Source organism: Phaenicophaeus curvirostris, chromosome 1 (genome assembly GCF_032191515.1).
Source record: "Phaenicophaeus curvirostris isolate KB17595 chromosome 1, BPBGC_Pcur_1.0, whole genome shotgun sequence".
Taxonomy (NCBI): domain Eukaryota; kingdom Metazoa; phylum Chordata; class Aves; order Cuculiformes; family Cuculidae; genus Phaenicophaeus; species Phaenicophaeus curvirostris.
In genome coordinates this window covers 54,924,525-54,941,296 of record NC_091392.1, presented here as the reverse complement: position 1 = coordinate 54,941,296, position 16,772 = coordinate 54,924,525, and positions in this window count along the sequence as shown.

Sequence of the window (16,772 nt, the reverse complement as noted above, 5' to 3'; positions counted from 1 at the left end):
AGGTATGTCTAGAATGTAGCTCAGGACAAGGTCAAGGGCAAGTGTCTGAGTAAGCCTCAAGGCACAGGATAGTTTCCTAGCTCAGCCTCCTCACACAAATCTTCTTCTAGCAATGTGAATCATAGTGACTTGGCTGCACCATAGAAAATCTGACCTTGAGCACAGGCAGCCATAGCTCAGGTGGGTAAAGACTGCAGAGTCTGATGATCTGTTCAGGGTCCTTAAAACAATGTTTCAACTGTTTTTCTTGCCTATCATTACTTGTCATCTTTACTGATGAATCTGTTACTATAAGAACAGGGAAAAGACATGTTCAGCTGAACAACGTGCAGTGTGCTGAATGCCTTACCAGTTGTTTTACTGACATCTTGTGTATATTAAAGTGCAGATTATTTACATTTCTCACACTAAGAAGTCTGCAGTGGAGAAAATTGTATTCATTTGACTTTGAAAACTGGGGGAGAAAATCAGTTATGCTTTGTCTGAATGAGCTTACACAAGCCCATAGTTAAGTTTCCAGATAGTAGTTTAATAACAGAATCATTTCATTATCCCTTAAATGCAGGCTGAATTGTGTTTTGAAGATTCTAACCCAAACTGATTTAAATCACTCCTCAGCAGTTTGTGTCAGAAGAATAACAAAGAAGTATGTTTCTTCAGTGAATGATAAATCCAAGGATCTTTTAAAACTTTTCATTTAATGTCTCAGCCAATGCTTGTTTCCATTCATCACTGAGGAACAAATACTCCTTTCCAATTTATTAGTACTTAAAAGCTATTACTGCCCCTAGCACAGAGTGGCAACCTGCAGAGAGGGAATGCATAGTTTGTGCTCAGTTCTTTCTTGTTCCAGCTTTCTTTTATTTCACAGGTGTTAAATAATCCAGAAAGCATGCAAAGTCAGAACATGTATTTTCTTTAAGCTGTTTACTTTTGTGTTGACAAAAATATCATATTTTGACCTAACCTCTATTTTAATTGCAAGCTCAGTTTTACTTTGAAGCATTTTTAAAAAGAGGAAAAGAAAAAAGAAAAAAAAACGTGAAACTGTGCAAACTGGCATACTAAGTTTCACATTGAGCAGGAAATTAAAGGTAAAATTTCTAGAAGATGAGTAAAGCCTGTATATGTTTTTATAAATATGTAACATAATTTGTCTTCTTGTTGTTACCATGCCTGAATCAGCAGGGTCAAAAATTAGACATAATGTTGTCACTGTGATTTCAGGGATTGGAAAAATAAGCACAAAGAGTAACTGTGATGATAAGGCCTCAATCAGAAAAACCAAAATTAGTTGTTCCAAGTACTTCTTCATTTTTTATGCTGAAATAAGTTTTTAATTGACACTCATGATAACTTCAGATATCTTAGTAATATTGAGTGGGATTCATTAAACATAGCTGTGTTAAAATGATCTGTCTTGTCTAAGTTAATTATGTTGGCCCCTTCTGCAGGCAACAGAGAGACAGATTGACAAATACAGACCTCTGGGAAAACTACATCCCAGTAACTGAGATATCTGTGATTGCTAAGATGTTCTTTATATCTCTCCATTGATTGCAGAAAGCGCTTAAATGGTCAGCTTAATTTTGATCAGCTGCCATAACTGAAAGTTTAAACACAGCTAAGCTTTCCTAGCAAGTTTATTTGTCTCAGCTCTACTCTGTGTCCAGTTCATCTTAATAAATGAATAATTAAATAAAGAAATCCATTGCAATAGGTTTCAACTGGAAATATCACAAGCATACATTCAAACGATCATCTCAAGTTGCTTTTGTATGGTTTAATCTTCTAATGTATAAATTTCATCAAAAGGAATGGAAAATTAACTAGAAATATCTGACAGTGATTCCTTGGTCATAGGCTCATCAAAAAAATTTCTTTGTGGAGCAAAAAATCCCATTCTTAGATTCAGTGATTAGAGTGAACACTGATGAGAGAACAAAGTACCTTGTCACAGGTTGCTTCAGCAGAGATGAAACTTTATGTTAGGGTTTTTTTGCTTGTGTGTTTATATGTACTTCAAGAGTAAAAGTTTATCAGATCAGCAAGACAGTCTTTAGAAATGTATCTCTTGATCTTCAATGAAAAAATTATAAAAATGTATAAACCCACAAATGCAAGTAGAATTAATTTTTTTAAAGCCTTCATTTCTGTGTATTTCAGACTTTTTTCTTCTTCCTTTTCCTCCTACATATAAACACAAATTCACATTTCCATTAAAAACATTTTTTTTCAGTCACATGAAAGACGTTCAAAAAAACTTATTCTGACCTACCACTTCATGTTACAGTTGTTGATCATCATAGCTGTCTCTTGAGAATGGTTAAAAGGATGCAAATCATTCTTTACTTGCACATGTCTCCAGGAAATGAGAAAAAGTACTATACTGAGTTGCAAGTGAAATTGTGCCCTTAGCAAATAATAAGAAAAATAATGTTTAGTAGTTTTGCATAGGTTATATTTTCCTGATTTTGCGTGTCTGTGCTTTGAAGTATCTTTGGCAACTTATTGAATTCTGCAGTGTACTGTTGTGTATTATGAGTCTGAATGAGCATTTTGAACAATGACACTTTCTGCAGTTGATACTAAAATACAGTTGCCTTGTGAAGTCTCATCTGGACTGAGTGGGATCTTTCCTTTGTGGCCAAATTTATTTTCTAAATCTTAAGTAGCAAAGTTTGATTTTTAAAATTCAGTAGAAAAATATCATTTTTCTATTGTTTTTGATATTTTAACCATTACAGTAATGCAGTATAAAATCCTGTGGTGGTAATTAATTCACTGATAGTATGTATTGATATCAGAAAGGCTACGTGGATGTTTTCCAAAAATAAACTATAATTTTTTTTCTGCTATATTCTGGGTATTTTATAAAAGCTGGGGTACTCTGAGAACAGATTTTATGTTTTAAATTTTTTCCAGATTTTTTTTCAACAGTTAAAAGTCAGTGGCTAGTTATAACTTTTGATTTGAGGAGATGATAGAGCTGAGACACGTGAAGGTTTTATTAGAGCTTTAGAGAACACAATTAATTCAAAAGGAGAAAAAACTCTGATATCATCTACCAGTCCTCTAAAGTCTCACAGACGTATATAGAGTAGTAGGTTCTCTACCACCTCCTAATAAGAAAGAGTTAAAGACAATATGAAGAGATAAGGAGCTTAAATAACCAGAATACAAGGAAAAGTCTGTATAGCAGGAAAAGGTAAAAAAAAATAGGAGTGTAGATGTTTTGGAAAGAAAACCAGATTTCTCTCACTTGAATTTTTGCAGAGAACAAATGTTTTCAAGACAAAGGGACTTTGCCACACCTTGACGCAAGGGGAACATGTCAGCACCAAGAGTCTTTATAAAAAGGTCAGAGAATAGTGTAGTAACTGAGATGAGGTTAAAACTATATTTACATAACTGTGTCTTTTAAGTAATATAGCTCACGTTCTTTCTCAGTCATGGGATCAGACAAGAAATCGGTATCTAATCCATGCTTTCTGAAATAAATTAAGTGGACGTAGCAAGCAGGAAATCATCCTGCACTTAGCCTAATTCTCTCACCCTTTTTATGCAAATTGAATTGCTGAATTTTAAAAGTGTAAGAAGAGATACGTGCAGAGATATTAAAATATTTAATTATTATAAAAATATTATAATCTACGGTACTGTTCCAGATGTGGAATTTGTTAATTTCTAACTGGTTCTTCCTTCTCTGTGCTCACAAGAGTAACTTTGTCTTTTCAGCATTTTTATCATTTCAAGTTTAGATTGCAGCTGAATTTTTTAATGCTTTTATTGCCCTGGTGCTCTTACGAATACTTCTGGCATCCAACAGTAAAACGAAAAGTTCAGAGATATAAAGGTATGAATTTTGACATTTACAACAGTTAGCAAAAAGAGTAGGATTCCACAGTACAGCATGGCCTGGTTTGTTGAGAAATTCATATTTAAGCAGTCCCATGGATCTGTACATCTGTGAGTTGTGTCAACAATTCTTTCAGCAAATTTCAGTCTAAATTTCACTGAGGTGTAGAAAAGCAGGTTGTAGTGAAAACAAGATGCTTCAAAGCTTTGAAATCTCTACAGATTCCAGGAAGACTGGTTATCTAGAAGAAAGAAGAAAAGCTGAAGCAATTACCCCCTCTGGACTTTACTCTTTATCATGTCATAGAATGATAGAGTAACTTAGACACAAAAGGACTACTGGTGTTCTGTCTCAGTCAGTCTTATGGGTCCTAGCCTTCTTACTTATTAATTGTGTAGAAGCCATTTCACACCTTTCATAATTTTCATTGGTGTTGTCTGGGCCTTTTCAAGTGCAACCTTAGCCTTTTGGAAATAAAGGGAGAAGAACTATACACTATATTTAAGGTGTAGGTAAACCATGGATTGACATAATCATGTATTTATGTATTTGTTTTATTCTTTGTTCCTTTCCTGCTAATTCATGACACTTGTTTCGCTCTTTCAGTCCCCACTAAACACTAGGCTGATGTTTTAATGGAGGTGTCTTCTCTACCGAAACTACAGGTAGTGGTCAATTGCAAAATACTATTAGTAAAAGACTAAAAGAATATAGACCTAGAGAAAGAAGAAGAGTTCCTTAGTTCTGTTTTTTTCACACTCTAGAGAAATCTTAAGAAGGTAGAAAATAAAAAAATATGGCATGAAACATGTCCTGATTCTGAATAATTTTTTTCACTTACAGAAAGCACTGAGGGGTTTGTTTTTTAAATACTACGTAATTATTGTTTAGTTTTGTGTGCTTGATTATAGAGAATCTGGAACTTCAACAATCAGGGATTCATTTTGTTGGCAAACCTAGGTATTTTTGTTGATCTTTCAGATAGTTTTACTACTTTAGATTATTTCACATATTACATTTTCACCTCTTCATGGAAAATTAGAGTGATAACTAAGAGACAAAGCCTAGGTTTAAAGAGAATTTTTTGTCATTTTATCTACTTATATAAAATCTAACTTTATATATCTGTTAATTTAAATGGAGCCAAACATATGATCTCCTAGTTCCCAGCCAATCCCACAGGTGGTACTGTACATACCGCCAAAAGAAAAAAAATTAAGTCAATGTAATTCACAGATTGTGTAATCACAGTTTATCTTTAAATGTTTATGCATAAAGATGCTGTATGCATGTATTGGGTTGCACAAATCACCTTACTTTAATAATTTCCTAGGTCGAATGCTTTTACTTAGCGATCTTAAATTGCTTAACAAGTTTTTGTGTTTAATAATGGATTCACTGAAGTGCCACCAGCTTTTTGGAGCCACAGTTTCTCTTGATGAGTTTTTAAAAGTCTGATCTTTTACACTGAAGAATGACTGCATTGTCTTGAAATTAGTCCATCAGAACATATTTATTATTATAGGACTAGTACATTGACTTGATAACGCGAGTTAAAAATCATCTTAACATGTAACTATACAGTACATACTTGAACATTTAGTAGGATGATGGAACATTTAATCATTTTTTATAATAATTGATAGTATGTGTCAAAGGCAAGCAAAGAACGGGCCAGAATTATTCTGAGTAAAGTATGTGAAATTTGCCTCTATTGGAAAGCATATGGAAATCAGGACTTGCCAAGGGAAAGCACTCTTCTTGTGCCATGGCAATAATCAAAATCAAACTGAGAAGTCTGACATTTTCATGACTGCAATTACTGCATATTCGGTAGCTGCTCCATTAATCTAAGATAATAGAAGACCATGAAGTGTATTGTAAAAATTATGTATAGGTTATTTTAAAATGAAACTTGCCCAACTTTTCATGTGCACTTAACAGAAATTTAAAAAAAAGGAAGTTTGGATTTTCTGGTAAAAACCAAATAAACTGAATTTTTTTTTGAACAAAAATGCTGTGTGATCAATTTTAGTTTCTTCACTTAAGATGATCACATGACAATAAAAAATAATGCTTTACAAAACAGAAAAGAGCAACGTGAACTTCTCATTTATTTGTATAGGACTTTTATATTATTATAATATTTAATACTTACTTAGCAAGCATTCCATGATTTAGTTGGAGATATAAATATAATCTGATATCAGAACGTAATGGTTATTTTTGTTAGATACTTGCTGAACTATGTATTTTTATGTATATGAGTGTGTTAGCACACAGAAGGCTTTATGAAGCTAGAGCTGTGAGGGGTGCCTCTTAATACTAATCAAGCCCATAAAACACTCTGTATGGTCATGGGACATTTAAATGTATACTCCTAAAAGATTCAAATTTTGAATGCATATTTCTCCTTCGGATTCATTTCCTCCAATTTTTCTCTTTTACAGGCTGATATTTATGAGTCTTTTCAGTCTTCCAGCAAAGCCCTGGAAAACCTGAATTATCAGAAAACAAAAACTATTTTACTTCTAACATTTTGTGCCATTACCAGTATCGTATAACATTTTTTTCATATTCAGCTGGAAAGTACACTCCAGCCCATGGTTGTATGGGTTGTATGGGTTTCTAATATTCTAAAATGTTGCAGTCCAGCAGGAAGAGGAGGATAATAAGTTTTGATGATAGAACATGAGGGCAGGTTACCGGACTGAAGGTGCGGATTTGAATGTATATCAACTGTATGTTGTGGCCTTGGATATTTTTCTTAAAGACAGAAAGTGACCTTCAAATGAACCAGTTTCTCGTCCTGGAAATGGCTATCTGGCATTATCCATGTACTAGCCATCAAAGAGTTAGCTGGGCTGCCAAATGTTAATCAAATGCAGATATAATGTTGAAATACTTCTGCCTGGTTTTATCCAGTGTTTGTGACTATGTTGGAAAGCAATTTCATTGACTCTGGCCTTTACTTTATACTTACAGAAAATAAATTAGGTTTTCTTTGTGACTATATTTGGAGGACATGAAAAGCTCTGAGCTGGAAAAAATCTGAACATATTGTTCATTCTAACCTACTCAAACCTACTGAAACAATTTTTAAACAACTCATATGTAATTCTGAAGCAGTTCTGTCTCCCATCCCCAGGAAAACAGGCCTGGGGAATCTTCTATAATTACATGATAAGATCAATATTGATACAGTATTAAAAGAAGCTCATAAAAGCAATAATCTCTTTATATAGCTTAAGAGGTGTCTTGGAGATTAAAACCAATATATTTTACTATGCTTACTCAGGATTTTTTCCAAGTTAGGCAGCCTTAAATAGGTAACAGTCTCTGAGGATAAAATTGAATGATGTTTCTCTTTTGATTTGCAGTGGCTGTACAGAGAGGGTAACTCTCAATATGTGTGTATTCTCTGAGTGATTTACAGTTCTTCCAACACAGATTTCAAATACATGCTTTGAGAGATATATATATGTGTATCTTCCTTGGTGGTTATCTTTTAATATTTATATAAGCTGAAAGGCAAAGAAGGTAATAATTTAGAGATTTTATAAGAAAGATCTAAAATATATTATTCCTGGCAAAAAATCTTTATGGACTATTCATAGATCTCAGATGTCATGATTTAACAGCAGTTTCCATACATGGATATTTGAAAAAGCCACAAAATTTACATTTTTAGTAGAAAATCCCTGTAAAGTAACACAATGTATTTCTAGATTGTAGAGGTCTTAAATCACTATGGAATTAGGACATAATTTAGAATATCAATATTTCTGATAAATAGTCTCTAAATGTTCATCAAGAATACTTTCTTGTCTTTTATTCACTAAGTAGTGGAATAAATAGGATACTATTATATAAGTGCCTCTAACATGATACTCATATACACAAAGTTTAACACGGGAGTTGGAATTTGTCCCTGTTAATTACAGAAGGTTATGCAATCTCTAATATCGCCTAAATGCTTAATTCAGCTGCATTAGTTAGAAATTTTTTAAGATATTCTTCTTATTTATATTTGGACACAGATTTTAGTCATATGAATGGGCATGTTACCAATATACGGTATGAATATATTTTTATAGAAGAAAAACAAACAAAATTATAAAACAAATATCAAAAATGCCTTATGAAAGATGGGGTACAAAATAATTCACTAGAAATATTTTGTGGTAATATAATCAGTATTTTATTTTGTTGAGAAAAATTGACACATTGGATACTATTGGGAATTTATGGTTAGTCTTGTGAGAAACAGCTATTGTTAGAAAACTTACTTGGATTTAGAATTAAAACTTTCATAAATTCCAGCTTTATGGATATTATTTCTCCATGAAGTAAACTTCACCTTCTTGACAATACTAAAGAACATACTAAGTGTTGATATTCTGGTGACATTCCTCTTATTCTTCCCTGGATGCCACTGAAGCTGTGCAGATTTATATTGGCCAAAGAGCTCATTTATTATTCTTTAAAAGTCAGCTTGCATTTGTAAGTGAAATACAGAAATGATGAATGGGACATTGAGTTCAAGAGTAGATGAATTTTGCCTAGTAAGAATATTGTCTCATGACTGATAGCAAGGCTATATTTATTATGAAAGCAACCCTCTTCTTACTTTGTGTCTACACTCTAAATTATCCTGTGTTCTTACAACAAATTCTACCCATATTTGGAATGCAGCAAGATTGTACATCTGTTTATACAGTGAACAAAAATGACATGATCAAGGTATGTGAATTGAAGTCAGAAATAAAAAATTCAGTAACATTGTTTTTTGGACTGAGGAGTTTTTGACTTCTCAGTTCTCAATGAGGTGCACATGGAGGCTGAAGTGACTAGTGAAATTTTCTTCAGAATATGCCCTTTCACACAATCAGTTTCAAATGTTGCATCTGTAAATTATTTTATTTTCTTTTTTTAATCCCTTTGCCCTCAGAGAGTGGAGAAGGATGAAAATTTCTTATGAGTTCTTCAGTAGATTGTTAGCTGAAACTACATATAATGTAGCAAAGAAAAGAGAGTTTAGGATTTATACATAATCAAAATAGCAAACTTGCAGACAGTTTAATAGAAGTATTTTCCTGAATTACATGAGTTTTTTTCCATAAAGAAACATTCTTTTAGGGAGTAGCAGGATTTTTTTCTCTAATAAATGAGACAAAGACAACAAAAAATGTGAATATTTAATACGATAATTTGCTAAACAACAAAAAGTACAAAATGGATGCATACTTGAACAAGGAATATGTTTTTATGATGCTATTGTTAGTATCACCGAAAAGGATATAGTTAAAAAATACCTGGGTTTTGTGCAAAAGTAGTGTAGTTATATTACTTACACAGAATTTACTAGAATGTAGGAGTTTATAGGTAGAATTGTTTTATTCATGACATCTTTGCAGAATTAGAAATAAAACAGAACTTTCATGATAATTTGGTTTGACCTATTGCGTAATGTCACAGGGAATTTCAGTTGAAGAAAAAATGAATAAAGTTTATATTCCCTGCAAAAATGAGCACAGTCTTTCAAAAGATATTTAATTACTCTCAAGGCTTGAAGCAACAGAGGAGTTATTGTATTACTCAGTAAGTTATTCCAGTTTTGTGATCACTCCCATCATTTAAAAGTTGGCACATTGTTATTAACCTGACTATATTTTTCCACGTAACTGTTAAACTTTATTTTTGTTATGTTCTTTTCCCTGGATTAAAAAGTGGCTTAGTCTCAGAAATCTCCTTTTTACATCTATGTATTCAGAGGTAGATCATAAATCACCTCTAAAATTTAGCTTAGTTGTTGTAGGGAAGATTTTGGTATTTTTTTCCATTTCCAACCTCCATCAAAGAAGATTAGAAGATGGTACATTCTAGGTAATACACTCCAAGAAGAAAGTGATATTTGCCTTTTATGTCTAAGGTTTGTAGATGTATCTGCATTTTCTGAGATCAATTCCTTAAAAAATGGAAAAGCGAATCTTAAAAAAAAAACCCCAACATTATCATTTATATGCATCAACTGCATCCATGAAAAAAGTCTAACTACTTATAGTCTGCTCGAGAGTTACATTGGCCCTGTTCTATGACTGATTCATTGTCATTTACACACCATTAAACTGAGGGTAGCTTGAGGCTTTTGGAGAACATTTCCATGCTATATTCTACAGACAGGTTTAAAACACCTGGTTATTTTAGTGGAATTGAGGGCAGGGATAGGAAGAGAAAGAAAAAACGTTTACCTATTTTCAATACAATCATGTGCTTGTTGTTAGCAATAATCAAAATGAGATATTTCAGAAAAAAAGGAAGAAAAGATCTAGAGACTTCACCTGTTGGTATACTGTGTGTGTTTGCATGGAAAGATGAAGTTAGGAAGGAAAAGGAAAGGAAAAGCAGGAAGATTTAAGATGTCACGTTTTAAACCTGGGAAGAAATCAAATGTGGGAAGATAATTCCACCAGCAGAAAGGTGAAACATTTATGCTGGAAGAGTTCAGTGTGGTGTTTACCAAGGAGTGTACCTGAGTGAAAACCTGTCCTGGCTAACATTTACAGCAAAATTCCCATTAACATCATTGGAGAATTCAGTCTGTGCATAAAATACGACTTAGTCTTTCACAGAATCCAAAGACAAGAGTCATATTACCAAACTTCACCTTCCCTAAGGAAACCTAAATACATTAACAGCTGCAGAGTAACACGAAAACAGGTGGTACAATACAGTATCTCATAGTTAATAGACTGTTTTACAGAACATATGTCCAGTCACAGGTTCACAGGTCTATATAGTTGTCATGAGCCATGAATTCCAAAAGAATAGACCAGTGCTAGTCTAATCATATTCTTGTCTCAACAATTTTGTGATGTCTTCAAAATATTTTACAAGCACCAAACCTCCTCAACTCCACATGCTGGAAGAGCATTTGGTTTTTAAAATATGGTGAAGATGGGCTTCCTTTCATTATTCACACAAAGGTATGACAGTTAAACAGGTATACAGATCACAGAGATATGGATGGCAAAGGTGAAAGAGAAATACAGGAAGAGAAATGACACATAGATAATAGTATAAAATGGAAGAGAAAGAAGAATGCATCTCTCCATTTTTTTTGTTTCTTTTCTGCTGGTACCTAACTGCTGCTCCTTGTTTAAATGATATTCTGTAATTCATAGTCTGATCAGCTTATTTCTCGAACAACTAACATTTACTTAAATATCACATGATTCTTTTCTTTTGTTAGAACTATAATGAATGAGATTGCAGAATTTGATATTCAATATACATACCAAAGCTTAAGCTAAATTGGATTTAAAAGATGCAGAATGTATCTCAAAGAAATGTTTCAGAATTTGGGCTACTTTTACTAATTCTGGGTAAAGGATGAAACACAGTGCCTTGATTAAGCCAAACAAAAATAAAATTGTAGGATAATCTCCTCTGAACCTAATGCAGCTGTTCAATAATAACTTAGAAATCATGTCTCTTTTCATAATTTTTTGTTTCTTTTACATTATTCTTCCTATTTCAGCAGAAGCTTGCTGTTATGTGATTTCTAACAACAGTGGTAAACATCCCATTGAGTGGGGTTCACTCCAAGGCTCCTATTTGTGTCTTTATGCACTCTGGAATTTTTTCAGAATGTCATACTTGAATAATGCTGTGTAAATGAATGTACTTCAAAGTCATGATAGAAAAAAGAAAGGGAGCCTTGATGTCACACATCTTAGTATTTAACTAAGCAAATTAGCTAGCAAAATCAGACAAAATTAAGAGCACATTTAATTAAATTATTTTATTTCAAAATATGGCTCTGCAAAGTTTATTCTAGTGCATGATAAAGCAAGAAAAGCCAGGGTTTAAAATTCCTTAAAGACAATTTTTGTTTCATTTCATAGAATCATATCATAGAATCATAGAATAACCAGGTTGGAAGAGACCCACCAGGTCATAGAGTCCAACCGTTCCTACCAAACACTAAACCATTCCCCTTAGCACCTCATCCACCCATGCCTTAAACACCTCCAAGGAAGGTGACTCAACCACCTCCCTGGGTAGCCTGTTCCAGTGCCCAATGACCCTTTCTGTGAAGAATTTTTTTCCTAATGTCCAGCCTAAACCTCCCCTGGCGGAGCTTGAGGCCATTCCCTCTTGTCCTGTCCCCCGTCACTTGGGAGAAGAGGCCAGCACCCTCCTCTCTACAACCTCCTTTCAGGTAGTTATAGAGAGCAATGAGGTCTCCTCTCAGCCTCCTCTTCTCCAGGCTAAACAACCCCAGCTCTCTCAGCCGCTTCTCGTAAGACCTGGTCTCTAGCCCCCTCACCATTTGCTTCACTCTCTAAGGCTAACAATGGTTATTTTCTTTGAATTATATCAATTCTGTCTTAGAACCCATATAAAGCATAAGGAGAAACATAATCAACAAAAACCATAGCAACTGTCATTATTCAGCATGTTAATTCATATTTTCAGGATTTTCAGAGTACTGAAATGCTGGTATGGTTTGGTTGTAGAATTCTGCTTCTTAAGAATCCATTTAAATGGTACTTTTTGGTCAAAGTAGTTACACGAACATCAAGTCCTCTTTTATTTGTCAATCAAAATTCAACTAGATGGTTTATTTATTCAGTCTAAAAATTAATTCAGTTGATGTGATCAGTTTTAAGTAGAAGCGTGGAATTAATAATCTGCATAAACACTTGAGCAATCCACTTCAACAGCGGAGTTATCCTGCATGATACCTCTGAGAACTTCATTTTTCCAGATAAATAACAAAGGAGTTACTAGTCCTAGGAAAGACCAAGAAATATGATCACTCATGACATTTCGTGATGCCAGCTTTTTGAGTAAATTATTTGCTTTTTTTTTTCATAACAGTAGCAAAAAGTAGTGAACAAACAAGACTGTCATTGGATCTGAGTCAGTGGTTTGCAAAATATAGAAAAAATGATTATGAAACTTTGAAAACCCCTTATAAGTTCAATAAAATCCTGTTATTTTCTGAATTGTCTTAACACGTTATATATTTCAATGTCTATGAAATTAACTGTTGTACGTACATCAAAAACAATACACAATATCTGTATTCCTTTCTCAAGACCAGGGGGAACTAAAGGAATCTTAAGTAAATATGCTGAAATAAGCAACTGTTTGCAGAATTAAAAAAATAAACAAACCCAACCCAAACAACAACTAGCCAATTAATAACAGAAACATATCCCATATTCTTAATATTCATGAAGAAATTAATCTTTTAAATAAAATTATTATCTTGAAGGTCAAAATTACCTGTAGATATTATGCACATGGCGAAGTAGCTAGTGGTATGAATGAGTATTTTCTTTTTATTCTTACTGCCTATCATCTTTTTAAATTCTAAGAGGTGGAAAACTAATTTTATTTCCTTTCTGTGACTTAGTTTTTGTTTATTCTTTGTTTCTTTTTAAGGGAAATATCCCAAATTCCTTTCAATTTCTTGTCTGTATTTTTTGTATTTTTTATTTATGCTTAATTTGGTGAAGGGATGACCAGTTCCAGACAAAATAACCAAATAAGTTTATATAAAATACCATTATGACCTTAGTTTTGTTCTCAACAATAAAATTCTGGATTTTTTTATGTTTTTTTTAAGACAGAGTTAAGAAAGAGTGACATAGATCTTTAAGCTGTTAACAGAGAGCTTTTTTATAAGCAAAAATTTCATGCCTGAAATTACACCCCTCTTCAAAGGAAGCATTTAGTGGATTTCATCCTACATCGTAATGTCAAACACAAGGCGTAAGAAAGCATTTATTAAAATGATTTTCCACTTTAAATTTTTATCAGTTTGGATGAATTTTGGTTTCCAGGATGAACCTAAATCATATGGAATTGACCTGCGCAACATCAAAACTTGCTGCTTGAATGTGTCTTTACTGTTAATCCCATTAATATGACTTCTAAAGATGTGCCATCATGAAAAATGTCACCTTTTCTCCCTCCTGCTTGAAACATAGCACTCTCTCACAGTTCCACTGAATGGCAATAAAGACAGAAAGAGCATATCTGCAGATCTATGCTTGCCATTTTTCTTATATTTGCCAGCTGATGCATTTTGAATATTGAATATCCATACTTTCCAAAAGGCAAAAAGGGACAGGGGTAATTTTGATGCCTATTACATCTTGTAACAGGCCACAGAAACACAATTACCAGTTTGTGAGATGGGGTTACCGCGGTAACAGTTCCTCAAAGACAATTAGTCACTGTTAACAGTCTACTTTCACATAAGTTGAGTTCAAGATGTTTCAGACATCTCCTTTCTGAGCTGCAGGCACTCCACATCCCATAGGCATGGATGTGCAGAACTGAATGAATTTCTTGTCTCAACTTTCAGCAGAAGGTATATTAAAATATGGGCAGCTAGGAAGATAAATTGGTCCTTACTCGATGAAATGATGTGAATTACTTCTGGTATTAATACAAAAAATAAGAAGATTAGATATGAGATGACAAATTAAAAAAATAAATTATCAGGCAAATCCCAAGACCCTTCCAAAACTTATAAAAACAACATTACTGACTTCTCAGTACAGAAATTTCTGCATGTATTATAGAAAACATATGAAACAAACGTCTCTCTGTACTAAAATGCTACTTTAGAAAGCCCAATTTGTTGTAAATCAGTCTAAATTAGATCTTAAAATGAGAACATTGCCACCTTGCACTTCACGTTAACAATGTTGTATCCTAACAGCATGTAAGCCATCACAAAATTTAGAGCTCTGCTCAATCAGGGACAACAAAATTAGAAATAAATGGAGAAAGATCAATACCAAGTGTTGTTTGGCATAATGAAACAGCCCTTAGGTAGAAAATCTATTTTACTTCTCTCTCAGCAGCTGTACTCTTTGACAATCTCTGACCCAGTTCACTACACAGTGAGGTTGTTTATTTTATTGAGAAAAAACATAGAGTTACATCTCTTATATTACAGAAATACTATTTTGTTAATCAATAACATGGTTAAACAATTTACGCTTTATTGTTAAAAATACTTGTGTTAACACTGTTGTTATTTAATAGAAAATTAAGAATTACTTTGTATTTTATGCTGTTATGGCAATCAATGCCTAGCAGGAAATGCCCTCCACCATGTTTTTATGCAACATCAGTATTTGTGCCAGATGTTGTTGATCCATTCTAAAACTGATAGAAATAAAAACATTCCTTATATGACTGAACACTCTGTCTGGTATGGAATGCTCAGTTCTTATTCCTTTCTTTCATTTTATATTTATGCCAAAGCCTGAGGAGACACTTGTCTGCCTGCACTAGGATTTTTAACCTAGAAATAAGCCTCCCTCATGTCTCTCTATGCTTCTCTTTCTGTGCCTCTCTAGATGCTGAAAATTCTGCTTCTGCACCATATCCTTCTGCACAAGTAGCTCAGTCAACAGTCAGGGATACAGATCATGTTTTCAAATCCAGTTTTATGGGTAATAGGGTGTTCTTAACAACTTCAGCTGTTCTTAGGGGATGAATTTGGCAGTCTTTCCAGAGTGCTATTGACTGGCCTTGCAACTACACTATTGGACATCTTAAAAATAATTGTGGAGATGCTCCTCTCTCTTTTATATAATATACTGATATGAAAGCTTTCTTCAATTTTTGCTCCTGTCAGAAGGCAATTAAAGCTTAACTCACCCAAGAGTATCCTATGAGACCCTACAGGGAACTCTGCTGCCTCTCAGGAGCCTGGGTTAGGGATATCATTAGGAAACTCCTCAGTCTGGTGAAGCCCTCAGACTACTACCTGTTACTGCTCTTCCATGTGGAAGGTGACGAAGCTGCAGTTTGTAGCCCCAGGGTGACTTAAAGTGATTTTATGGCCTTGGGATCCCTCCTTCCAGTTACAGGCAGTGGCACTGGCAGGATTAGATGGGTCCAGTCTATTAATACATGGCTCTATAGCTGATGTCACTGCAATAACTTTGGGTTTTTTGAAAATGTGATGGCCTACATGGCACCAGGTTTACATGTGTCATATGGGAACCACGTTTCTCAAAAGGTGAGGAGGGTCTTAGCAGAACAGAGCTGCCAAATACTTAAGGATGCTTTCCATAAAGCACAAGTGGGGTTGGAACTAGATGATCTTTAAGGTCTCTTCCAACCCAAACCATTATATGATTCTATGGATCTATGATTCTACGGTTCTATGATTCTACGATTCTACAATTCTATTTACCAAGATGTGCAAGGTTTGAGCACTCTGCACCACAAAAACAGCGAATGACTGGGGTTGAAAGGGACCTCTGAAAGTCATTTTGTCCAACCAATCTTCTCAAGGAGGGCCAGCTAGACTTAATTGCTAGGACCATGTCTAAACTGGGGGGGGGGGTGTTTAACCTCTCCAAGGAGACTACTATCTCCATGGGCAATTTGTGCTAGTGCTCAGTTAGCCTCATAATAAAAAAGTGTTTCCTGATGTTTAGAGGAAACCTCCTATATTTCAATTTGTGCCTAATCCCTCTGGTCCAGTCACTGCACGTCACTGAAAAGAAGACCCTGGCTCTGTCCTCTGTGCACCTTCCCATCCACTCGTTTTATCCAGTGATATGCACCCTCCAGAGCTTTCTCTCCTCCAGCTAAATAGTCCCAGCTCTCTCAACCTTCCTTCACAGGAGAGGAGCTCCAGCCCCTTCATGATCTTCATGGCTCTTTGTTGGCTCTCTCCAGTATGCCTGCATCTCTCTTGCACTGAGGAATCCAGAACTGGACACCTGGGTTCCAGGTGTGCCCTCAGCAGTGCTGAGTAGAGGGTAAGAATCCTCTCCCTCAATCTGCTGACAATATTTTCCCTAATGCAGACCAGGATATCATTAACCTCCTTAGAAATAAGGACACATTACTAAGCTATGATTAA